The sequence below is a fragment of the Notechis scutatus genome, chromosome 6, assembly GCF_049901735.1.
Source record: "Notechis scutatus isolate UNSWTSFEM ecotype Mainland chromosome 6, rNotScu1.2, whole genome shotgun sequence".
NCBI classification, from domain to species: Eukaryota; Metazoa; Chordata; class Lepidosauria; order Squamata; family Elapidae; genus Notechis; species Notechis scutatus.
Genome location: NC_142014.1, coordinates 69,271,063 through 69,297,497, shown reverse-complemented (window position 1 = coordinate 69,297,497; position 26,435 = coordinate 69,271,063). Strand labels below are relative to the sequence as shown.

The 26,435-nt window shown below is 43.1% G+C and overlaps 1 long non-coding RNA gene across 1 annotated transcript in view; it reads right to left on the bottom strand.

Moving 5' to 3' along the window:
- The window catches only part of LOC148130243 (uncharacterized), a 32,216-nt gene that overhangs the window by 4,821 nt on the left and 960 nt on the right, over positions 1 to 26,435 (bottom strand). The gene's annotated exons all lie outside the window — the stretch shown is intronic.

Genomic DNA, 26,435 nt, shown 5'->3' with positions numbered 1-26,435 from the left:
TACAACCACACCCTTAATTACATTCTTGCAGTTAAAGTTACACACACTTTAACTAACAAACCATGATACCATATTTATTATTTTTACCCAAACCAGTTAGGGTAAACAATGTTATCCCTAACAGTTTGTTCCTGTTAGAATTATCCTTGGTGAAGCTAACCTTCCCTCTGCTTTAATCAATGGACTATCCATCCTGCCCGCCCATGGATAGCTACTGTTTGTCTTCTGTGACTGGTATTGGTATTACAGCCAGAGCTAAACTCAGGGGTGGGATTCTACCAGTTCGCACCTATTCTCTAGAACCAGTTGTTAACATTCTAAGCAGTTCGGAGAACCAGTTGTTAGAAGAAATTACTGGCCTAATCCTGTAAGGAAGGCAGGAAGGAAGCATGCTGGTGTTGCTTACAGAAACTGTCTCTCCATTAACCCTTATTACATTCTTGGCAGGACTAGACTTCCTGTCTCAGGAATGACTCTGGAATTTTTTCCCCCTCCTTTGCTGGTACTTTGCTTGTGTGGAGTGACCATTCAAAGTTACAACAGCACTGAAAAAAGTGACTTATGACCATTTTTTACACTTATGACTGTTGTAGCATCCCCACAGTCATGAGAGGCCAGGCAAGGAGATGCATGCCTCAATGTGATATTGAGTTGGCCACACCCAGCCAATAACATGACCACCAAACCACGCCCATCCAGTCACATGACCACCAAGCCACCCACCACCACCTAAGCCACGCCCACAGAACCGGTTGTTAAAAATTTGAATCCCACCCCTGGCTAAACTCTCCCTCCCCCCCCCAGTAAATTAAAATCTCTGTGAATTCATTTTAAGGACTCCTGTTTCCTTCAACCTAGCTTTTCAAATAGCTGAATAACTCTCAATTTAATAGACTCAAGTGGAAAATGTGCATCTGTTACCTTAACAGCAGCAATGAGTAAAGCAAAGCTAGTGTGCACTGCCCCCTCTCTTCCTTCAACTTAAAAATTCAACTTAAAAATTCACAGTATGGTATATCCAAGTAGCTCTCTTGCTCATATCTCCAATGGTGGTATTTTACCGGTTCGGCCCGGTTCTGGTGAGCCTCAGTGAACACCAAACTCGTTCTCTCTGCCGCTCTGCTGTTGGGCCTGCCCACCTGCCCAGGCTCCCATACTCACCTTTATTCCCTACAACCGACACCCCCTACAAGCGACACCCCCTACAACCATGCCTACCTTAGGACCTAAAGTCTTAAGTCTTTCCAATGATGATCAGCACTGGATAATCACAAGATAATTGCACTAGAAAAAAAAACCTCTGAGCTATTGCTTCAGAGATTCTGCATCATTAATCTCTGTAATGGGTCAGGGCAGCTGGTGTAACAAGAATCATTAGCCAGCATATGGTCCTTTTGCCTTACTGATACTAGCCTCTAAGTAAGGTGATATAAGAGCATCTTGAGTTTTGACTGAATGCACCTCTTTGCAAAGCACATTCCTATGCAGAGAAAACCGGAATAAGAGAAAAAACAAGACCAGGAGACTTTCATCTTAATATCTTGTGCAACTTGGCATCTTGCATGCAGATAATTCTTTATTCAGCCAGGATGGTGGGAGGTAGTTTCTCTATAGCAGGGATTCTGATGACTTCTGATTGTTTTTACCTGGCGCCAGCTTAGTATTGAACTTTAGTTAACTAAATTCTTTTGTATAGGCTTGAGCAATAAATAAAGTGCAACAACTTATGATCCTGAACCTTTGTACCTGACAGTTGGCTCCATTCTCAGCTACAAGCATTATCAAAAAATGATATATCTTCTATCTGCTTTCCTCTACTACATAAGTGCATAATGTAGCTGCCTGTTTTCATTTTAGTATACTATGTAAATCTTGCCACGGTGGTTTGTGAACTGATTTATTGCTTGGTACAGCCTTCTCCTCCCTCACGTGCTCCATAGATGTGGATTTCTTCTAGAACACCTCCCCCTCCGCAACCTGCATGGTCTTTTCTGGGAAGTCTGAGAGCAAGGTTCCATATGTCAGAGGGTACTAGTTCCTTAACGAAAGGAAGCTTCTATTAATCAAAATATCTGGACAAAGTGGTTAAGGCACCAGGCTAGAAACCAGGAGACGGTGAGTTCTACCTTAGCATGAAAGCTAGCTGGGTGACTTTGGACCAATCGCCAGGAAGCTGTGAGTTCTAGTCCCACTTCAGACATGAAAGTTGGCTAGGTGTCTTTAGGCCAGTCATTCTCTCTCATCCCAACTCACCTCACAGGGTTGTTGTGTGGAAAATAAGAGGAGGAAGGAGTAGTAGATATGTTCACTGACTTAAATTGTTTGTTTAAAAAAAGCCCAGCTTGAGTCAAACTGCACCGCCAGCTCTACGAAAGCAGTAAGTCCTAGTGAAGGAGTACAGCGAAATTATGAGGAACCCACTTCTTCCTGTGCATGTTGATCTTCCTCATCTATCATCCATTGGCAGGCTTAAATCCAGGAAGCCCCCTCTGGCACTGGCTCAACAGCTGTCTAACAACTTTGACATCAACACACAGTGGAAAGCCAAATGGGCTTCTGAACGCCCAGATACAACAGTTATGTAGATGACCCTACACAAAAGGTGCCAGGATTTGACCTTCCTCACCAGCATTGGTCAACACTGAACAGGATCCGTACCCAACATGGTGTCTCATTGCCAGGACTCATTGTTTAAGTGTGACTGACTGTGGTGCTCCTTGGCAAAATATCCATCACATTGTATCTGAATGTCCATCAAGAGCTTACATTGGCCCAGTGTTTGTTTTTTTCAGTGTGGATTGCTCTGCCCTTGAATGGCTGGGTGGACTAGACATTAACATTTGAACCACTATAAGTCTATGTATTTGCCATACCCTAAATAAATAAAATAAATTTATAAAAATAATAAAGGCAAGATAAAAATAAAATAAAGAAGTAAAAGTTAGAAGATCTTCTATCCTCCTCTGATAATTCTAACATGCTTATCTTAGGCAAAGCTCAGTATTTGTTCATTGATTTTGAAGGTTTGGTTTGACTGTTTTCATGATATAAAGAGATTTCCAACGTCTCTTCCAAACCTGTGGCTAGATTTGCATATCATACTAAACCATAATAAGGTTTATTTGATTTATGGCTTAATAATATCATATGAGCAACGCCAATTGTAATTTAGTGCAATTTATTAACCTATATTATAATTCTAAGATCCAGTTTTAACTACTAAAGATTGCCTTAACAACTCTAGCAAGAATTTCCTTTGTTAGGTAACTTTTGAGAATACATTGCCATGAGATCTAAATAACTGTTCCATTAGCCATATTTGAAATAGACAGCTCCATATCATCCAGCCCATTGAAAGATGAATAGAATAGAATAGAATTCTTTATTGGCCAAGTGTGATTCGACACACAAGGAACTTGTCTTGGTGCAAATGCTCTCAGCATACATAAAAGAAAAGATGCATTTGTCAAGAGTCAAGAATCATAAGGTACAATACTTAATAATAGTCATAGGGTACAATAAGCAATCAAACTCCAAACTTGATTGCAGAAAGTATGACTTCAGCAACAGAGTGGTCAATGCCTGGAATGCACTACCTGACTCTGGAGTTACATCCTCTAACCCCCACTCCTTTAACCTTAAACTATCCACTATTGACCTCACCCCATTCCTAAGAGATCTTTAAGGGGTGTACATAAGTGCACAATGGTGCCTACTATCCCTGTCCTATTGTCTCCATGTATTTGTACCTATTTCCTGTATTCTTACTCATGTTTATACTTATACCTATTATCTTGTAAGCGATTGACAAATCAAATAAATAAATAAAATAAATGAATCATACTAGTAAACAGTCAATATAAATCGTAAGGATACAAACGACAAAGTTACAGTCATACAGTCACAAGTGGGAGGGGATGGGTGATAAAGAGTGATGAGAAGATTAATAGTATGGTATCAATAACAAATTTTCAGTTGGAGTTAAGACTGATTTACAAAGCATGCTAAGCCGCCATGCAGGGTGTTTAATGGATTTCATGAATCCAATCAGAGATTTTCCATTAAAGAATACCTAAGAGAAATCTGGACCATAACATAAGCAAAGAGTCATCAAAAACTCTGCTAGTCCTGTCACTTAGTGGTTCTCAAGATATTTGTAGTCTCAAGCTGGACAACAAATGCTAGCATATGTCTGGAATGACTAGATGGAATGACCAGACTTGAAATTCTAGACCTAGAAAACTTAGAACTACACCGCCTTCGGTCCGATCTAAGTATAGTACATAAAATTATACATTGCAATGTCCTACCTGTCAATGAATACTTCAGCTTCAACCATAACAATACAAGAGCACACAATAGATACAAACTCAAGGTAAACCGCACCAAACTTGACTGCAGGAAATACAACTTCAGCAACAGAGTGGTCAATGTCTGGAATACTCTACCTCACTCTGTGGTTTCTTCCCCAAAGCCCCAAAACTTTAACCTTAGACTGTCTACTATTAACCTCACCCCTTTCCTAAGAGGTCTGTAGGGGGCGTGCATAAGTGCACCAACGTGCCTACGATCCCTGTCCTATTGTTTCTTTTATTTTTCTTATATGTATCCATTTCATGTATTCATAATTATGTTTATACTTATACCTATTATCTTGTAAGTGATTGACAAATCAAATAATAAATAAATAAATAAATAAATGTTGTTTAATCATATCTGAAGGAACACAGGTTCACATCCTAGTCTGATGAATATTTTATTACAAAATATTGAAACAAAAACATAGCTGGGCAAAATGTCAAATGGCTTTCAAACAAAGCCACAAGAAATGTGATAAGACTATTGTAACTGCTCACATAGTCTCTAAATGCACATCAGTTACGGTACAGTGCATATATTTTTATGCTTTGCTTCCTAGTAATCCCTACTTATTCTGGTTTAAGGGAAGAGTGGAAAATCTGTTTCATTCATAGGCATACATTATTAAAATATGATGTGGAAACTTAAGAAGCTGGGGAAACAATACAAGTCCACCCTTGTGACAAAATCTAGAGAGATCCACAAGGAATAGTAATTATCCTGGGACTTGTGGTATGAGTACAAGATTGCACAAGAAGGATGTAGAGAACTGAAATAAGTAAAACAGATTGAAACAATTAATCATCAGTGAAGCTTCTTTTATCTTTCGCCATGGACTTTCAATGGAGCAGAGGGGGGAGAATAAAAACAATGTTATAAAAAAATGGTCATAGAGTTTATGAGAATGTGATGATTTCCAGAGCATACTAAATGAATGACCCATTGGGATCCCCATATCAAAATAACTTACCTTATGTGCGGCCAGAATCTGAAAATAACATTTAACACGGCACAGTCCTTGAGCAAAATGGTTCGGTTGAGATCAGTGTATGTGGGACTGATTGGGGTAGATTGTAGGGGTGACACCGAAATATACTTTTATCATATTTTATTTATCTCTATATTAAATTATTGTATTTTATTCCAATTTCATTTTAAACTGTATTTTATTCCAATGTCATTTTAAATTGTATTTTATTCCAATGTCATTTTAAATTGTATTTTATCCAATTCTGTTTTAAATTGTTTTTTATCAGATTTTGGTAATAATAACTCTGTACTTTGAGGTGGCCCAAGGGCTAATCAATAAAGTAAACTGAACTAAACTAGAGCATTCTTAACTCAACTTTCTTCAATCTAACTTAACTGTCCAGTTGTGACTCATCGCAACGCCTTTAATTCTCGGCCAAAATTATGTTGGGAATGACAACAGTTGGAGTCCAGCACATTGTACCAAGCTGGAAAAGGGCAGATTTACCAGATAGAAAGGTATCATGTCTTTTGGGGTCTCAGGACTAGTGGTAGGCTGAAGTCAATGAAGAAAATGTGAGAAATACTGGCCTTTTTTTTAAACTTCTCTTTGTTACAGCTGATCGAGATTGCTGTTTCGCCACTTAACAGATTTACTTGATGCATCCGATCACCAGTGCATGCATTCTGGCGAACCAGTCAATCGGGCAGAGCAATTTTCTTTCTCTTCTCAGCCACTTTAGGATCGCAACTGAGCCCCAAATTTAGGTTGCTAAGCGAGGCAGTTGTTAAGTAAAGCTTGCCCCATGCTTACAACTTTTCTCGCCCCGATTGTTAAGTGAATCAACGCACTTGTTCAATGAGTCACACAATGGTTAAGTGAATCTGGCTTCCCCGCCATGACTTTGCTTGTCAGAAGGCTGCAAAAGTGGGTTCACGTGACCCTTGGACACTGCAACCGTCATAAGCATGAGTCGGTTGCCAGGCATCTGAATTTTGATCACGTGACCTTGGAGATGCTGCAATGGTGGTGTGAAAAATACCTTAAGTTCAGTGATGGGATTCAAAAATGTGGGCGTGGCTTGGTGGGCGTGGCTTGGCTTGGTGGGCATGGCAGGGGAAGGTTACTACAAAATCCCCATTCCCTTCCCCACCCCACTAACCTGCTTTCCAGCTCCATTCTCCTGTGCAGGGCAACAAAAGAAGACCCAGCCGATCAGCAGGGACTCAGAAGGCAGAGAATAGATGGGGGCAGGGCCAGTCAGAGGTGGTATTTGCTGGTTCTCAAAATTGCTACTCAAAATTTCCATTACCAGTTCTCCAGAACTGGTCAGAACCTGCTGATCAGAACCTGCTGATCAGAACTGGCCAGAACCTTTGCTTAAGTTACATTTTTCAGCAAAGTTGTAACTTTGAATGGTCACCAAATGAACTGCTGTAAGTCGAGGGCTACCCGTGCTTTCTATGAGCAGGGATTTATTGTACACAAATGTGGTGTTCATCATTTGCACATGATGAATCAACTCTACTGTATTTCTCTTCTCAGCAACAAATGAAAGGCTGTATCTGTATGCCTTTCAAACCGCAAGATTTGATCGTCTCTATTGAGTCACATCTCACATTCTTAGTAACGCAAAATACAGGGAAACCTTAAATCAGGTGGGGCATATTTACATTTAGGGCTGCACTATACTTATATGTTAATAAATATGCAAGTTCCGCCTTTAAGCAACAAGTGGCAGTGCAAACATCTGTTCAGAGAGCACCTGATGTGTATCATGAAAGATCTATACTGATTGTCAGTTGTATTCCAGGCAGAATTTATAAAGTGCTGGTATTGAGCTTTAAGCACTGCTAGATGGCAGCATTGAACTAACCTTGGCTGATCTAAAAAAAAGGAAAGAAAAAGCAAGATAGGTCTGTTTAATACTTGGAAATAGAGAACTGTGAGTGAGATTGGGAAGTGTGTGTGTGTGTGTGTGTGTGTGTGTGTGTGTGTGTATACTGTTGAAGACCATTACAACATATTTTTACTTGAAGTCAAAAGAGTCATCAAACTATATGTACCAACAACAACTCCCAAAACAAAACAAAAAAGCAGATTACCCATAACAATAAGGAAACTTCAATCCAAAAAGAGATTGGGCGTTGGTTCTTACCTGACACGCCATTTCTCTGGGAGCCGTGAGGATCATCCAGTGTGTGGGAGGTGCTTCAGTCTGCGTCGTTGTAAGCTGAGCTTAATTACTGAGGATTGCTCCGCCTTCACCACGTGGCTGCCTTGCAATCCCCAGTTTACGCGAAGTCGAGAGTGAATAAAAATCCTGCTCTCCTCTTACTATGCTAAAGGGTTCATTGGCGAAACAAGACCCCACCAGACGGAAAACTAATAAGGGTGGGGCTGGATGATCCTCACGGCTCCCAGAGAAATGGCGTGTCAGGTAAGAACCAACGGCCATTCTCCTGGAAGCCGCTCGGATCATCCAGTGTGTGGGACATACCAAAGCTTGGCTGTCCTACGGGGGACTCCGTCTGGTTCTGTGATCCCTGTGGTTCCTCGAGAACTCGCTGAGGACTCGTCTACCAACTGAAGCCTCCGCCGAGGCAAATATGTCGATCTTATAGTGTCTAATGAAGGGAGATGGGAAGGGCCAGGGCCCCGACCAACATCAGCAATTGGAGCCTGGGTGGCCCCAGCTGCAGAGGTAGCAGCACTTCTGGTGGAGTGTGCCGTTATTCCGCTGGGAACCGGCAGGGCCTGGGACAAGTACGTCTTGAAATAGTAGCTCCAATCCAGCGGCCGATGGTTGATGGGGACACTTTGTGGCCTAATGATGTGGGCTGAAAGGAGAGGAATAGGGATTCGGATCTCCTGGAGGGTTGGGTACGTTTAATGTAAGGAAGGCCAGCGTCCGGAGGTACCGAGCTTCCCTTCCCATGAAGGTTGGGGCGAAGTCGGAAGGGTTCCTGGCCCTGTGGAGGCTGAGGACCCGGCAAGAGGGGCCGCCGAGAACCCGGTCGGCATGGAAGAGAAGGTCCTTCTCACCGACGGCTGCTTTCTCTGATATTCAGCAGCCGAGGTAGGCCACCAGGACCGACATGTTAGGCTGGAGAGAGACGAGAGGCTCAAGGGTGAAAGGCCCCAGGACCGGCCGGAGGGTCTGGAACCGTTGGGGGACAAAGGGCCTGAGGACCACCGGTGGAGGGAAGGGACCCCAGTGCCACAGCGGTGAAAGGGCGCACAGCCCGGGAGGAGACCTTCCTCAGCCCCTTGGAGGAATGCACACGAGCTGGAGGGGCGGTGACCTGGAACCCTGCACCACTTGCAAGAACTATTCCAAGTGGCATTGTATATCCGGGTTGTGGAGGGCCACCTGGCGGCTAGAATAGTATCAATAACGTTGGTCAGAAACTGCTCCTTTCTTAGGCGCTCCCGCTCAACCTCCAAACTGCTAACAGGAGCCACTGAGGATCCGGGTGCTGGAGGGGACCCTGAGAAAGGGATATCCTGATTGGAGGGATTTTCCAGGGAGGGGCCACCGATAGGTTGCGGAGGTCCGCGAACCATGGGCGCCTGGGCCAGTAGGGTGCCACCAGAATCAGCTCTGCTTTCTCGGAGATGAGCTACTGGATAACTCTGGGGACCAGGGCTAAGGGAGGAATGCATATAGAAACCCTGAGGGCCAGGGGCAACAGAGGGCATTGTAGTTCTCAGCCCCGTGGGAGAGGTACCTCGAGAAAGAACCTGGGGAGTTGTGTGTTGAGGGGGATGCGAAGAGGCCCACTAACGGGAGACCGAAAAGCTTGGTCGCTTCCCTGACCAGTGATGGGTGGAGCGCCATTTGGCCTGGTCCACCATGGTCCTGCTCGACCAGTCAGCTAGGGTGTTTAAGACCCCTGAGATGTGCTCGACTTTGAGAGAGAGGAGATTGCGCTCCGCCCAACGGAAGAGGCGCTCGGCCTCTCTCATCAAATGGATGGACTGGGTGCCCCCTTGTCAGTTGACAAGGGCCTTGGCGGTGATGATGGCCGTGAGTATGAGAGACATGCCGCCCGCTTCCTGAGGGAGGAGTTGCGCAGGGCCAGGTGGATGGCGTGGCGTTCCAACCAGTTTATACTGCATGCCCGTCCTACCTGAGACCATCTGCCCTGTTGCGAGAGCGAGTGGATGTGAGCGCCCCCTCTGGACAGGCTGGCATCTGTGGTGAGGGTGAGGCGCTGGGGCTCCTTGAAGCCATGTCCCTTGTAGATGGCGGGACTGGTCCACCAGAGGAGAGACTTGAGGACCTTTGGAGGCACCTTGACCGTGGTCTTTGAATTACTCTTGCTGGACCGTTGGAGCGGGAGCAGGAACCACTGGAGGGACCTAGTGTGTAACCGGGCCCAGGGAACAAAGGAAATACATGAGACCATTTTACCTAGTATCTTAGACAATTCCAAAAGTGTCACCCTTCCTGAACGTCTGATGTGTTTGACGGTTTCCTGAATGTTAAGGGATGTTTCCGAGGAAGGAAACCTTTTCCTCGAACTGAGTCAATGACGGACCCCAGTGGGTGATCCGTGTAGATGGTAACAGTCGGCTCTTTTGCCAGTTGACCAGGAACCCATGGTCTTGGAGGGCAGAGAGGGTAGCTCTGACATCCTTCTCTGCTTGAGTCTGAGTGGAACAGGATGAGAATGTCATCCAGGTAACAATGGAGACGAACCGGGAGGTTCCTGAGGTGGACCGCCAGAGCCGCGAGGACCCTAGGTTAGGTCCTCGGGCAGAGGCCAACCCAAGGGGAGAGAGCCACATATTGTAAGAGGTGGTGGTTGTAGCAGAATCTGAGGAATTTGGAATGGGAGGGCCGGATTGGGATGTGAAGATGCGCCTCTGAAAGATCTATAGAGGCTAGCCGGTCCCCTGCCTGATGCCCCGTAGAATGGACTGTAGGGTGCATCTTGAACCTGCGGTAGATCAGGTAACGGTTCAGGCGTTTCAGGTCTAGAATAGCCCTCCATCCCCTGAGGATTGGGGATCACGAAGAGGTGGGAGTAAAACCACTTCCCCGCTGGGATGTTGGGACGGGTTGAATGGCCTGTACGTTGAGGAGATGCTGAATGGCTGAATCCATTAAGTTGCGTTGGTGGGATCCCTCGAAGGGGGGATGCCATAAAGAAGTCGGGGGACGCGCTGGAATTCAAGCGCGAGACCAAGTCTGATGGTGTCACGGGCCCAGGTATCAGAAGTGGAGGGGGTCCCATAGGTCAGCTTAAATGCCTGAGGCGTCCGCCGATGGGAAGGAGGAACAGGGCCTATCTGGTGCGCTGGAAGGCTTCCCTCCGGGACCCCTGAAGGGCCGTCTGTGGCTGCCGCCCCTCCTGTTCTGTCATCTGGATCGGCAGTCCAGGGGCTGAAGTGGCCGGAAGGAGGGGGTCTCTCAGATACCTGGGCTGGAAGGGGACTGGTAGGAGGGTCGGAGGAACCTCCAAAAGGCTTGAGGGTTCTTGACTCTGACCTCCGGAAAAAAAAAAGGGGGGAAGAAATTTTTCTTGTTTCGGGTTTTGGATAGCAATGGCTCAAGGGCGGTGCCAAATAGTCTGTCCCCCTTAATGGGGACAGTGGCCAGCAACGTTACATGTTTGTGTCCGCCTGCCCGTGCTTGAGCTGGAGCAGGCGGCGAGCTGTAACGTGAGAGGTTATTGCTCGGGCGGGGAACTTAACTGCATGGTAGGTGGCGTCGGCCGAGAATTCTGCTGCGGCCGTTAACTTACGTGTCCTGATGTGCCCTAGTGTTAGAGGGGAACATGCTGTTTGGAGTTGGCAGAGCCACCGGATTGAGGAGCCTGGTGAAAAGAAGCGCCGTGGCGATCTGATAGCCCAGGTGTCAGCCTGGATGAGCCCTACTCAACGGCAGTTCGGACCTCTTTGTCCTCGGGTTTAGAGCCTCCAAGGGGTCACTGGGGAGGACGAGGATACTAAGCCAACGATGGGTTCGACTACCTCGGGGTGTTAAGCAAGTTGCAGAAGCTCGAATCGAGGTCAAGAACCTCTTGTCCTGATTGGGTGAGGCAGGGGAGCTCTTATAGAGTCCACTGGTCTGAGACTAGGTCGTGAAATATGGGTGGGACCGGAATAACTTCCGCCTCCACCACGGGTTGCCTAAAAACGGCGTCCTCTTGTCCCTCTGCCGGAGGGGGAGAGTGAGGAGGACTGAACAGATAGGCCAGAAATGCTCTTGGCCTTAAATATCCGGGATTTAAACATGTGTGGCTTGAACAAGCCCACAAGGTGGGTTGATTGGGAGTGAGGCCCTCGTCCTCGGACATGTCCCCTTCCATCGGGTCTATCCATACCCCTTGGTGTATGGACCCCCATACAAAATCTTCCTCCTTCCCGAACCGAACCAAGTCCTCTATAGCCTTCTCCATTTCCCCTTCTGGGAGGGGCTGTCTCCCTATAAAGGTACCTGACCATGAGTGGGTCCAATCTAGGCAAGGACCTGACAGATGGCGAGTCGTGTTCGGGCGCCATCGAGGGGGACCGGACCTGGACATCTGTTAAAGGCCCTCTGCTATCCCCTGGCGGATAGCCTGTTCCATCCATGCTTGCATGTGCGCAGGAATCTCGACATAGGCGGCCTCCTCCTGGCGCAGGCCAGCGGCCGTGGGCGTGAAAGTGGCTTCGAGCGTCGTCTGGTCATTGGTTCGGGCACCTGGAGTCCCTGTAAGCTGCGCCTGGAGAGGGAAGAGGAATCTGGAGGAGGGGGTGTCTGGAGGTAGAAGGAAGGGGGGATGGGGCACTGGTTGTGCCTCTCTAGATCACCTGTCAGATTCTTTCTCCAGTGCCCTATGGCGCCTTAGGGCGCCTCTCTGAGAAGCCTTGGAAGTTTCCTTAGAGGCTTCCTTAGCCTGTCTGCGCAGGTGGTAGGACTGAGATCTGGCCTTCAACGAAGGGCCTCTAGTGGAATTGTCATCTGCCATTATAGAAGAAAGGACTATAGCTCCAATTTAAGGCGGTTGGCTCGCCAAGGGTTCAGCCTACAACAAAGGCCGGGTGTCCTTTCAGCTGGCCCGCACCCCCTTTTGGAATTTAGATATGTAAGTTCTACAATATTATTATTGTTATAATTATTAATATAAATATATATACCTGCTTATAAGCACTGTATATGTAATCCAATCAGTGTTGGTAATGCGTTATTGCCATGTACCAATAGATATATATGTATATCTCTATATAATATTTCATTATTATTATTATTATTATTATTATTATTATTATTATTATTATTATTAATTATTATTATTAATTATTATTATTATTATTTTTCATATACAAGAAATGAACAGGGATCTGTTCAGTGCTCCCAGGAGGGAGTGACCTCAGATATAATGCTAAAAATCTCCAATTGGCCAAATAAACGCCTGAGGCTGGAGTGAGGCCTCTGGCAGCTGGAGCTCCCAGGCACAAACCGGGAGGGATAGGCTGCGATTTTCTGCTCTGAGCATGCTGCGGAAAGCCAACAAGATAGCCAATTAAATTGAATCTGCAGTAGCTCTCATAGGCTGGCAGGCCTACAACAGGAGCTAGCCCTTCGCAGCCCAACGAGGCCTATTAGAATGACGCCCGTTATACACGCGGCGGCGCCAAAAATGGCGGCCGCCACCTACTCTTTAATCCCGGGCCGCTCAGAGCGCACATAAGCCTCTCCGGCACACCTAGGAGCCGAGCGAGGCAGCCAACTACTTTCGCCCTTGCTGGGGCGATCGGCGTTTTGGTGGGGGAACACCAGCTGCGCTTATCAGCGCGATTGATAGAGCCGCTATGAGAGCGGCGTGAAACAGGCGGCAGGCAAGGAGCCGAATTGCAAGGGGGAGGATTGGCGCCGGAGCGAAAAACCGCCCGCTCTATCCCCTGGGGTGAAGAAACGCGCTCCCCTCTACAGCCACCCCAATTGCGCAGAGGCTAAGGGAGAACCAGGAAATAAAGGGCAAACCTGAATAATAAGGAATCTGCTTGAATCGGCCAAAGAGTGGGAGATACACAGCCTAATCTGACGAAGGCTGAGCGTAAACTGGGGATTGCAAGGCAGCCACGTGGTGAAGGGCGGAGCAATCCTCAGTAATTAAGCTCAGCCTACAACGACGCAGACTGAAGCACCTCCCACACACTGGATGATCCGAACGGCTTCCAGGAGAACACTCTGGCGGAAAAACAAATCTGGTCACGTTGCCAATTTCAAAAGCCGATACAAAAATTTATGCCACCAGATAAAGACCGAATGCATCAATTATCACATTAAACAAGAGGAAAACCTTCTAAGCACCAATTCCACCCGTGCTTTTACAATTTTGTAAACAACAAACTAAAAGACTCAAGGTCTATCCCACCCTTGATAGGACCTGATGGTAAAGACTGCAACCACGACACCATTAAAGCCAACATCTTTAACACATTCTTTAGCTCAGTATTTGTAAACAGCAATGGATCATGCCCAGTATTTCCTAGCCGTACCACAGATAACAACAATGATCTAATACATATCGATTTTACAGAAGACAATGTTGAAAAAGCACTACGCAATCTAAAACCATCTCTATCTATTGGACCGGATGGAATATGTGCCTACTTCTTAAAAAAAGCTATCCACTGCCATAGCCAAACCTCTAAACATAATCTTTGAAAAATCTTTCAGGACCAGCTCCTTGCCTAACCTATGGTCACAAGCCACAGTCATCCCCATCTTCAAAAAGGAAGACCCAAGCCTAGTTGAAAATTACAGACCAATCTCCTTATGCTGCGTCACCTGTAAAGTCATGGAATCAATTATTAACCAATCCATCATCCTCCACTTAGAGAAACAACCTACTCTCAATAAACAATTTGGTTTCAGAAAAACTATCCTGTAATCTGCAACTCTTACACTGCAAAAACATATGGACGACACAACTCGACCAGGGCAAAGCAATAGATGCAATCTACATAGACTTCTGTAAAGCCTTTGATTCAGTGGTACACGACAAACTACTCCTAAAAATAAAATCCTATGGTATCTCTGGACAACTGAATAACTGGATAGAAGCATTCCTGGCAAACAGACAACAAATGGTCAAAATTGGGAGCGTCCTATCAAATTCTGTACCTGTCAATAGTGGTGTCCCCAAGGCAGTGTTCTAGGACCAACTCTCTTCATACTCTACATAAATGACCTCTGTGATCATATTAAGAGCAATTGTGTTCTTTTCACTGATGATGTAAAGCTGTTCAATACCACAGACAATACTGCTACCCTACAAAAAGACCTTGACTATGTATCAGAATGGTCAAACAAATGGCAACTTCAAATCTCAACAAATAAATGCTCTGTCTTACATATTGGCAAAAAAAACAGAAAATAAAATACAAGCTGAATAGTCAAGATCTTGTTGATGACCCAAGCTCTGTAAAGGACCTTGGAATACTCACCTCTAATGATCTAAGTGCTAGAGCCCACTGCAACTACATAGCCAAAAAGGCATTAAGAGTTGTTAACCTAATCTCACGTAGCTTTTTCTCTGGTAATATCACACTACTAACCAGAGCATACTAAACATTTGCTAGACCAATACTCGAATACAGTTCATCAGTCTGGAACCCACATTACGTATCTGATATTAGCACAATTGAGAAAGTCCAGAAATATTTCACAAGAAGAGTTCTCCACCTCTACTCGTTGTAGAATACCTTATGCCACCAGACTTGAAATTCTAGAACTAGAAAACCTTGAATTACGCCGCTTCGGTCTGATTTAAGCATGGTATATAAAATCATACATTGCAATGTCCTACCTGTCAATGAATACTTCAGCTTCAACCATAACAACACAAGAGCACACAATAGATACAAACTCAAAGTTAACCTCACCAAACTTGATTGCAGGAAATACGACTTCAGCAATAGAGTGGTCAATGTCTGGAATACTCTACCCGACTCTGTAGTCTCTTCCCCAAACCCCAAAAAACTTTAACCTTAGACTGTCTACTATTGACCTCACCCCTTTCCTAAGAGGTCTGTAGGGGCGTGCATAAGCGCACCAACGTGCCTACCGTCCCTGTCCTATTGTTTCTCTTACTCTTCTTTTATTTTTCTTATATGTACCCATTTCATGTATTCACAACTATGTATACACTTATACTTATTATCTTGTAAACAATTGGCAAATCAAATAAATAAATAAAATAAATAAATAAATACACACACACACACTTCCCAATCTCATATATATCAGGCAATAGAAAACTAGTGTTATATGGCTGCAGAACCAAACCAAACCTACATGGGACTGAAGTCACCAGTAGTTGAATTCAGCTTGAAGGAGACTCTCTTCCTGATCTTGAAAGCTCGAAACTGGTTAAAGCCTGAGTATTTGAAGGATGCCTCTCCTATTATAAACTGCCCAGCCATGAAGATCTACAAATGAGATCAGGGGTGGGATTCTACCAGTTCATACCTATTCGCTAGAACCAGTTGTTAACATTCTAAGCAGTTCGGAGAACCGGTTGTTAGAAGAAATTACTGGCCTAATCCTGTAGGGAAGGCAGGAAGGAAACATTCTGGTGTTGCTTACAGAAACTGCCTCTCCATTAACCCTTATTACATTCTTGGCAGGACTAGACTTCCTGTCTCAGGAACATCTCTGGAGTTTTTTTTTTTCCTTCCTTTGCTGGTACTTTGCTTGTGTGGAGTGACCATTCAAAGTTATAATGGCACTGAAAAAAGTGACTTATGACCATTTTTCACACTTACGACTGTTGCAGAATCCCCACAGTCACGAGAGGCCAGGCGAGGAGATGCGGGCCTCGATGTGAGTGATTTTGAGTTGGCCATGCCCAGCCAATAACATGACCACCAAGCCACGCCCACCCAGTCACATGACCACCAAGCCATGACCACCAACTAAGCCACGCCCATAGAACTGGTTGTTAAAAAATCTGAATCCCACCCCTGAAGATGCTCCCTCAATCCCAGAATCTCATCTTGCTGATACATACATACATACATACATACACTGTATTCCCCTCAGACTTATTTACTTAATATTTAGTAAATTATCTCAAATCCCAATCTCATTTTCCAAGAGTTAAACATTTAAATGGTTTTATTGTTTATGGTTTTTTTTTCATATTGTGGTTTTAAATGTTTCCCAATTTCCTAGTCCAGCCAATTGTCCAGTTTCTCTGGTGGCCTATTTTCCCAATAGTAATCAGGTCCAACTTTGCTTAGTTTTTCAGATCAAATGAGGTCAGTTAAGTACTGCCACTAACAGAGGCTATTTTTAATTTTAATTATATCCAAATCAAAGTTTGGCTCCTTCTACTCTTTTCTTTCTCTTGGTTCCACTACCGTTTTTAGGGTAAGATCCAGCCATGTGCTCTTTGCTTTTCCTATGCTGTTACAGTGATTGTGCTTTTGTTATTGTTTCCCATATTTTTGCTCTGAGTGCTCATTCTATTTAAAAAAGAGATAGGTCAGGAGCAGAAAAATAATATATAAATATTATATATGCAACATTAGATTTTCAGAATTGTTTCTTAAGCATTTAAGAGCTGTTTTCATAAACTGCTTCCTTTCGTTAGTTAAAACTATTTAGGGCCATGGAAAGAACACATTGTAGTTACGATGTTGAAATTTGGCTAAGCTAATCTGTTGAATAGCCAGATTGTCTTAAACTGATAAAATTAAAAACTATTTAACAGTTCCAAAAACTTCTCTAGAGACTGTCCATTTTTAGTACTTGACATTTTTGGTTGTTGTTGTTGTTTTATTACTAGTGTTTGGTAATGAATTTTCAGGGAATTAAAATAGTTTCCCATGATCTTAGTGTCACAAGAGTTTAAAAATCATAGACCTGGAATGGACATAAGAGCAGCCAAAGCCTGTCTTAGCTGAAAACAGTTTTCTTGCAAGTATCTATGATAATCTAACAGTTTTCAGACAATCACTGATTGCTGTAAGCAAGCATTCTTCCTACCAGGAAGACGCTGCCATCTGATTTTGAGCAGCTGTCAGGGACTGTGATGTACTTATAAGCGGTGAAGAAACTATTGGTCCAAAAACCAAGGTCTCTCTTCCCATGAACTACTTTTTATTTGTAACAGTCAGATTCCAGCTTGCCCAGTTTCTTCTGCAATGTTTAACATCAGAATACACACTAGAACCTCTGGTCACGAATGCTTCTGACCAGAAACCAAATCGGATTCCGACCAAAAAATTCACAAAATTTTTGAATCTGATCATGAACACATACTCGGGTGGCCATCAAACACGACCCCTGACCCAGAAATTCCTGAAGATGAAACATTAGAAGATTAAGAAATCACCAAAGTTATGGAACGAATTATGGTCATGAGTAGAGGGTCTACTATACTTCCCAGGAACTCAGTGCAAAATGGAAGGGTAGCGCTTTTCAGACTGGAGAATTGTCCCTTTAAGGTTGAGGCTCCATTGTTCAGAAAAAAAGGGTGGAGCCAAGAAAGGATATCTGGCCCATTGGATAGAAAGCAGCAGGTAAGCTGTTGGGGCTGTCCAAGGTCCTGATGCCCTCCCACTTTGTAATGTGGAGAAAACACCAAGGCAAAAGGTAGTTCCAAAGGTGCTTTTTTTCAAGAGGCAACTGGGTTTTCTTGCTTTTTTTTTTTTTTTAAAGACATTTCACTTCTCATCCAAGAAGCTTCTTCAGATTTGACTCTTCTTGGATGAGCAGCAAAACATCTTCAAAGAAACACAAAATAATCCAGTTTGCCTCTTGAAAGAAAAGAAAAAAGCACCCTCGGGATGATGGAGAATCTCCAGAGAAAGGGCAAAAAATAATGAGATAATTCATAAGGACTAGAACAAATGTGGGTCAGTTTTGAGGAACAGAGAAGTGGCATGTTGAAATTCTTCTGCTCCAAGTTGAGTTTATCTCTATCTTTTGGTTGTTTGCCTTTTGCTAAAAAAAAAATTGCCATTGGGTAAATACAGTAACTTGTGAATATATGGTCCTTACATGTATAGTATTTTTTTTAAAAAAAATATTATACACAAAGATCTCAGGTAGAGTAGCTTGGATCAAGGTTTTAATTCCACACCCTCCTCAGCAAATCTGTTGTGCAAAGTCTTCGGGTTCACCAAACAAAATACAGGAAAGGACAGAATATCTATGGTGATTCTCAGTCATCGAGGTCATGGCTGTCCCAAAGGTGTTTTTTCAAGAGTCAACTGGACTTTCTGGTTTTTCTTTGAAGACTTTCTGCTTCTCATCCAAGAAGCTTCTTCCCCTTTGGGACAAATCTGCTTTAGATCACTACTGCTATCTATTTTTCTGCTATGGAGAATTAAACATTGGGCATATACTTAAGCCACCATTTGCTTTGCTTGTCTGTTCAGATGTAGGAGGATATCTCAATTCAGTCAACAGTGGTTTGTAAATCCTAGTTTGTGGCTTGCTGGGATATGACAACTCAGTTTCGGTTTGTTCAGTAAAATGTGATTAAGCAAATCATGGCCTGGTATGATCTGTGAAACGGTTTCTGACATGCTTCCTGCAGTTTAGCAGCATTCCTAAGATCCACTGAGCCACAAACTAGCCAAAGAGATTTAGCTTTGTATGTAAATCCACCCCATGATCTTCGTCTGAGGTTCTCTGGTAATGTGAACCATGATCTGTACAAAAGCAGGTTAATTATGTAAAGTTAATTATGGAAAAGTGTGCTGTATGAATACAGCCGGTGACTATGCCCCAAGCATAGAAGAAAAACAAAGCAATCCATTTGCATCCTGTAAAATCAGAGCCTGAATCCCTCTGAATTTGACAATGCTTATTTTTAACAGATTCGTTTGCACAGCGACATAAAGTGCTCTGGATTTCTTTCGGTCTAAATTGTCATTCATGCATTCTTCAGCTTCCTAATCTCTGGGGGTTCTGTTTCATACTTTAAAGTTGCTGTTCATTAAATATGGTTTTGTGTTTTACACCTGGCAATTCACTGCTCTACCCATACTATCAGAATGACAGCTGTGATGATTAAAAACAAATCAGAAACAAGAGCATGCATTCTCTGACCATGAGAGAGGAGGGAAGCATGAAGCAGGAACTTAATATAGATTAAACGTCACAGAACCTCAATCAAAGGGAGTGGGAAGTGGGAAAGAGGTTTCACCTTCTCTTGACTTGGAGTCCTTTGCACAACAAAAACAATTTTAAATTAACTCTTCTCATTTTATAATTCCAGAGCTGCCACACTGATTTGAAAACTATAAATCCATCACTAGATGGCTCTTTCAATAAAAATATTTCTCCTTTCTCAATTGCAGGACAGAAAAAAAAAAGAAATAAAATCAAGCCTTTTTATAAACCCCTGTACCTTCTAGATTTGGTTTCAATACCCAGCCTCAACTTCCGCTGGAACCATCAGAACACTTCCCACAGTGCCCCATTACAGTTCATTACTATAGCATTGTGGGAAATTCAAACAACGCAATGTATTGAGCCAGGGGTGGGCTTCAAATAATTTAACTGTTCTATCGCCAAGACAAAGCAGACTCGGATACCGGAGTTGAAATCAGCTCTTTATTAGCAACCAATAACTTCAACTAAAGTCGAGCCGCGGCAGCCCTTTTTATAGCGGCTGCTCGCGGCTTGCAACCAATGGCATGTGTTTAAACTTCCCGCCACTTATGCGGCCAATCAGAACTTGTTGTTCTTAACCAATCGTTACGCTGTATTAACTAACCAATAGGAATGTAGTATTAGAAGCCTGTATTTGAATACACTACATTAACCACCGGTTCTCTGCCCGGTTGCTGGGTGGATGTGGCCTAGTCAGCCTTCTGCACCCTGGGAGCAAAAACGGGCCGCACCCCCAACACCCCGTTTTCAACCTAGTAGGCCTCCCTGCACCACCCTGGGAATGAAAACAGGCCACAAGGGGCCCATTTTGCCCTCTCCAGGCTCCAGAGGCTTTCTAGAGGCCGGAAACAGGCCTGTTTCTGTCCTTTCGGAACCTCCAGGAAGTCCGTTTTCGCCTTCCCTGGGCTCCAGAGGCTTTCCTTGAACCTCCAGGAGGCCCATTTTTCACCCTTGCCGAATCTCCACATGGGCCCTGCACTTATCTGTGATCCAAAACTGGCTGTGTGGGGGACTCCTGGGAGGGCCGGGGCAGGGCGGGCAGGGCCAACCAGTCATCAGAACTATCAGTTCGCCGAACCAGATGTAAAATTAACATTCGGTTCGCCCGAACTGGCATGAACTGTCTGAAGCCCAACCCTATATTGAGCCCCACAAGAGGATATTTCACCAAGCACTACATTTTAAAAGTTGAAGGAGACAGCAGGCTGAAAAGTTGGTTTATTTTAACACAGCAGAAAAACAAGAGTACAACACCAATGAGGTGAAGTCATAAAATATGCTTTCCTGGCAGGATTGGATCACTGAGAGAGTTTGAGACTCTTGGGGACACTTTGTGAGAAGTAAGGCAAAAATAGTATTTGTGTTCAAGAAGACACTGGGTTATATTTCCGTTACCATTGAGTAATATCTCAATCTGGGTTTTTAAATTAAAAAAAAAATTACATACACTATACAATGCTGGAACTTCGTGTACATTTTAGGGAGTTAAGAAGGGAGTGGAAAGACTGGATGATGTCCAAGAGGCTGTTCTTGGAGACAGTCAAAAATAAGAAGTTCATGTTTCAAAAACATATCTTTTTTTAATGCTCCTCAATAGCAATCTTTTATAAACATAGGGAAAAGTTTAATCGATTTTGAGGAATGTATTTCATAACACAGTGTATAAGTAGACCTCAGCTTAAATCATAGTTGAGGCCAAATTTCTGTTGTTAAGCAAAACGGCTATTAAGCAAAGTTTGCCCTGTTTTATGACCTTTCTTGCCCCAGTTGTTAAGTGAATCATTGCAGTCGTTAAATGAGTATCAGGGTTGTTAGGTGAATCTGGCTTCCCCATTGATTTTGCTTGTCAGAAGGTCGCAAAAGGGGATCAGATGACCTTGGGACTCTGCAACCATCATAAATAGGAACCAGGTGCCCAGCATCCAAATTCTGATCATGTGACCATGGGGACACTGCAATGATCATAAGTGTGAAAAATGGTCATGTCACTTTTTCAATGTTGTAACTTTGAACAGTCACCAAGTGAATTGTTGTAAGTTGAGGACTATCCATATTTCAGGTTCATTTTTTAATTCTCTATAAACAACCCTGCATTAGATCAGAGGGGGCACAACTCTTTTCTGCCAGGGTTACACATACACACACACCAATGAGGGCATGGCTAGACAAGAGAAGGATGGAACAAGGACAAAAGCTGAAGTTGGTGCAACTGAATTTCACGTGAATGAGAATCAAACTAAATAAAGTCAATGCAGTTTAACAGATTTAACAGATAATCAGAGTTGGAAGGGACCTTGTAGGTCATCTAGTCCAACCCCCATCCAAGCGGGAGACCCTACACCATTTCTGACAAATGGCTGTCCAATCTCTTCTTGAAAGCCTCAAATGATGGCGCTCCCACAACTTCCGAGGGCAAGCTGTTCCATTGGTTGATTGTTCTCACTGTCAGAAAGTTTCTCCTTATTTCCAGGTTAAATCTCTCCCTGTTCAGTTTCCATCCATTATTCCTTCTCTGGCCTACAGGTGCTTTAGAAAATAGCTTGACCCCTTCCTCCCTGTGGTAGCCCCTCAGATATTGGAAGTCTGCTATCATGTCTCCCCTGGTCCTTCTCTTTACTAGACTAGCCAAGCCCAGTTCCTGTCCTCTAATCATCCTGGTTGCTCTTCTCTGTACTTTTTCTAGAGTCTCAACATCTTTATAATTGGTGAACAAAACTGGATGCAGTACTCTAGGTGTGGTTTTACTAAGGCTTTATAGAGTGTATTAGTACTTCCCTTGATCTTGATTGTCTCCCTCTGTTAATACAATTTAGGATTAGCTTTTTTGGCTGCTGCTGCTGCACACTGCTGGCTCATATTTAGCTGGTTGTCCACTAAGACTCCAAGATTCCTCTCACAGTTACTGCTATTGAGCCTGGTTTCACCCAGTCTGTTATGTGTACTTTTGGTTTTTCTTGCCTTAGGATTTTACTTTTCTCTACATTGAATTTCATTTTGTTAGATATGGCCCAGTGTTCTAGTCTGTCAAGATCCATCTGGATCTTGAGCCTATCTTCTTGGGTGTTAGGTATTCCTGCCAGCTTAGTATCAACTGCAAATTTGGTAAGTTCCCCTTCTATTCCCTCATCTAAGTCGTTAATGAAGATATTGAAGAGTACTGGGCCTAAGATGGAACCTTGTGGCACCCCACTGCTTACTCCCCTCAATGTAGACTTAGACCCATTAAGGACTACTAGTTGAATATGGTTTGCCAGCCAGTTGCGAGTCCATCTAGTGGTGGTGCTATTTATTCCACTTTTTTCTAGCTTACTAAGAAGTAGGCTGTGGTCTACTTTGTCGAATGCCTTGCTGAAATCTAAATATATTATGTCCACAGTATTTTGCTGATCTACTAATTTAGTCACTTTGTTGAAGAATGAAGTAAGATTGGTTTGGCATGATCTATTCTTAACAAACTCGTGCTGACTGCTAGTTATTACTTTACTTGTTTCTAGATGTTGGCAGATCTGATTTTTATTATCTTTTCCAGTATCTTCCCGAGTATTGATGTTAGGCTGATTGGCCTATAGTTTCCTGGGTCTGTTTTTTTCCCCTTTTTTGAAGATAGGAACCACATCAGCTCTTTTCCAGTCCTCTGGTAGTTCCCCGGTGCTCCAGGATTTTTGAAAGATATGGTGCAGTGGTTCTGAGATGACCTCTGCCAGCTCCTTTAAAACTCTGGGATGTAATCCATCAGGCCCGGGTGATTTGTTTTCATCAAGATCAGACAGGTGTTCTCTTACTATTTTTTTTTGCTTATTTTAACTTTTATTTCTGGTCTGTCTTTTACAGTTATGTTTTTGGTGGGTTGAGCTATAGTTTCTTTTTGCATGAAGACGGATGCAAAGAATGAGTTAAGCAGTTCTGCTTTCTCTCTGTTGCCTGTTACTTCCTTGCCATCTTCTCTCTTTAGTGGACCGACTGTTTCCTTGATTTTTTTCTTGTTATTTATATGTTGGAAGAAACTTCCGAGGGCAAGCTGTTCCATTTGTTGATTGTTCTCACTGTCAGAAAGTTTCTCCAGTCCTCTAATCATCCTGGTTGCTCTTCTCTGTACTTTTTCTAGAGTCTCAACATCTTTATAATGTGGTGAACAAAACTGGATGCAGTACTCTAGGTGTGGTCTTACTAAGGCTTTATGGAGTGTATTAGTACTTCCCTTGATCTTGATTGTCTCCTCTGTTAATACAATTTAGGATTGCATTAACTTTTTTGGCTGCTGCTGCTGCACACTGCTGGCTCATAATTAGCTGGTTGTCCACTAAGACTCCAAGATTCCTCTCACAGTTACTGCTATTGAGCCTGGTTTCACCCAGTCTGTTATGTGTATTTTTGGTTTTTCTTGCCTAAGCGTAGGACTTTACTTTTCTCTACATTGAATTTCATTTTGTTAGATATGGCCCAGTGTTCTAGTCTGTCAAGATCCATCTGGATCTTGAGCCTATCTTCTTGGGTGTTAGCTATTCCTGCCAGCTTAGTATCATCTGCAAATTTGGTAAGTTCCCCTTCTATTCCCTCATCTAAGTCGTTAATGAAGATATTGAAGAGTACTGGGCCTAAGACAGAACCTTGTGGCACCCCACTGCTTACTCCCCTCCATGTAGACTTAGACCCATTAAAAACTACTCATTGAGTACGGTTTGTCAGCCAGTTGCAAGTCCATCTAGTGGTGGTGCTATCTATTTCACTTTTTTCTAGCTTACTAAGAAGTAGGTTGTGGTCTACTTTGTCGAATGCCTTGCTGAAATCTAAATATATTATGTCCACAGTATTTTGCTGGTCTACTAATTTAGTCACTTTGTTGAAGAATGAAATAAGATTGGTTTGGCATGATCTGTTCTTAACAAACTCGTGCTGACTGCTAGTTATTACTTTACTTGTTTCTAGATGTTGGCAGATCTGATTTTTATTATCTTTTCCAGTATCTTCCCGGGTACTGATGTTAGGCTGATTGGTCTATAGTTTCCTGGGTCTGTTTTTTTTCCTTTTTTGAAGATGGGAACCACATCAGCTCTTTTCCAGTCCTCTGGTAGTTCCCCGGTGCTCCAGGATTTTTGAAAGATATGGTGCAGTGGTTCTGAGATGACCTCTGCCAGCTCCTTTAAAACTCTGGGATGTAATCCATCAGGCCCCGGTGATTTGTTTTCATCAAGATCAGACAGGTGTTCTCTTACTAATTTTTTTGCTTATTTTAACTTTTATTTCTGGTCTGTCTTTTACAGTTATGTTTTTGGTGGGTTGAGCTATAGTTTCTTTTTGCATGAAGACGGATGCAAAGAATGAGTTAAGCAGTTCTGCTTTCTCTCTGTTGCCTGTTACTTCCTTGCCATCTTCTCTCTTTAGTGGACCGACTGTTTCCTTGATTTTTTTCTTGTTATTTATATGTTGGAAGAAACTTTTTTTATTATCTTTGACTTTTGTTGCAAGTCTTTGTTCGTTCTGAGCCTTTGCTATCCTGACTTTCTGGCTATCTGCTGATATTCTGCCTTAGTTGTATGTCCTTCTTTCCATTTTTTGTACTTCTCCTTTTTTGCTTTCAATTTGCCAGAGAGATCTTTGTGCAGCCATGCTGGTTTCTTCTTGGATTTCTTGTTTTTCTTTCTCAGTGGTATTGTGCTGGTCTGGGCTTCTATGATAATACTTTTTAGAGTTTCCCAAGATTCTTGAGTTGTTTTCCCCTTTAGGATTTTCATCCATGGAATCTTTCCCATGTTCTCTCTGAGTTTATCAAAATCGGCTCTTTTAAGATCCAAGACTGATGTCATTATGTTCTGTTGCTTGTGTTCATGTTATGTTGAATTCTAGTATGACATGGTCACTCTCACCCAAGGTTCCTGCAGTTTCAACTCCCTCTATCATTTCTTCTCTATAAGAATTAAGTCCAGTATGGCTGTTCCTCTAATTTCACCCTCTACCTTTTGGACAACAAATTTGTCAGCTAGGTTGGTTAGGAACTTATTTGATTTCTCACTTGGTGCAGAATTAGTTTTCCAATTGATATCAGGATAATTGAAGTCTCCCATTACTATTGTTGTGTGTTTCCTGCATATGTTTGTTAGTTGGCTGGCAAAAAGGACATCTATATTTTCTGCTTGATTGGGTGGCCTATAATATACACCTATGGCCATGTCATTCTTTTTTTTCTTTTATATTGACCCATATGCATTCTAGGAGGTTTTCATCTTAGGTTCCATGCATTTCTGTAGCAATATAGTGGTCCTTTACATACAGTGCAACTCCACCTCCTCTTTTATGGGGTCTGGGTTTTTTTTTTTTTTTTGAATAGTTTGTATCCTTCTACCAGTATGTTCCAGGTTTCATCCCACCAAGTTTCTGTTATTCCAACTATATCATATTTACCTTCATGTATTCGTAGTTCGAGTTCACCCTGTCTGTTCCCCAGACTTTGTGCATTTGTATATAGGCACTTGAGATCTTTATGTCTGACGCTGTGTTTACTGTCTGCATAACCTGTGTTGTGCCTATGTGCTTATGATAGTTATTCTCTTTATACTGAATTACATGATTTCCCCCATTTATCTCATTAATTGTTACTATTTGGAAATGATTAAAATTTCTTCAGATACCTTCCCTCAAAGCTTTTATGGGCCCTTGGTGGTCAAGAGATCATGCAATCATACATTTTATGTGCTTAAAATAGATGGAGGCAAAATATTACTAGCTCTAAACCAGAGCCAGTTGTAATATTTAACTCAACCGAGGGAAGTTTCCTGTCACAAGTATCCCTAAGGGAGGCTTAAAAATAATCAATAAGGTTTATATTTGCCATATAAACACTTACAGTATGGTGTGCAAAGGGACCTAAAAGTTATAAACACTGCAAACTGCTAGAGTACCAAGAAATAAATAACAATAATACCACAGGCATTGACTAATTCACCATCAGTCAATTGCGAAAGGCAGCCTTACTTGGAA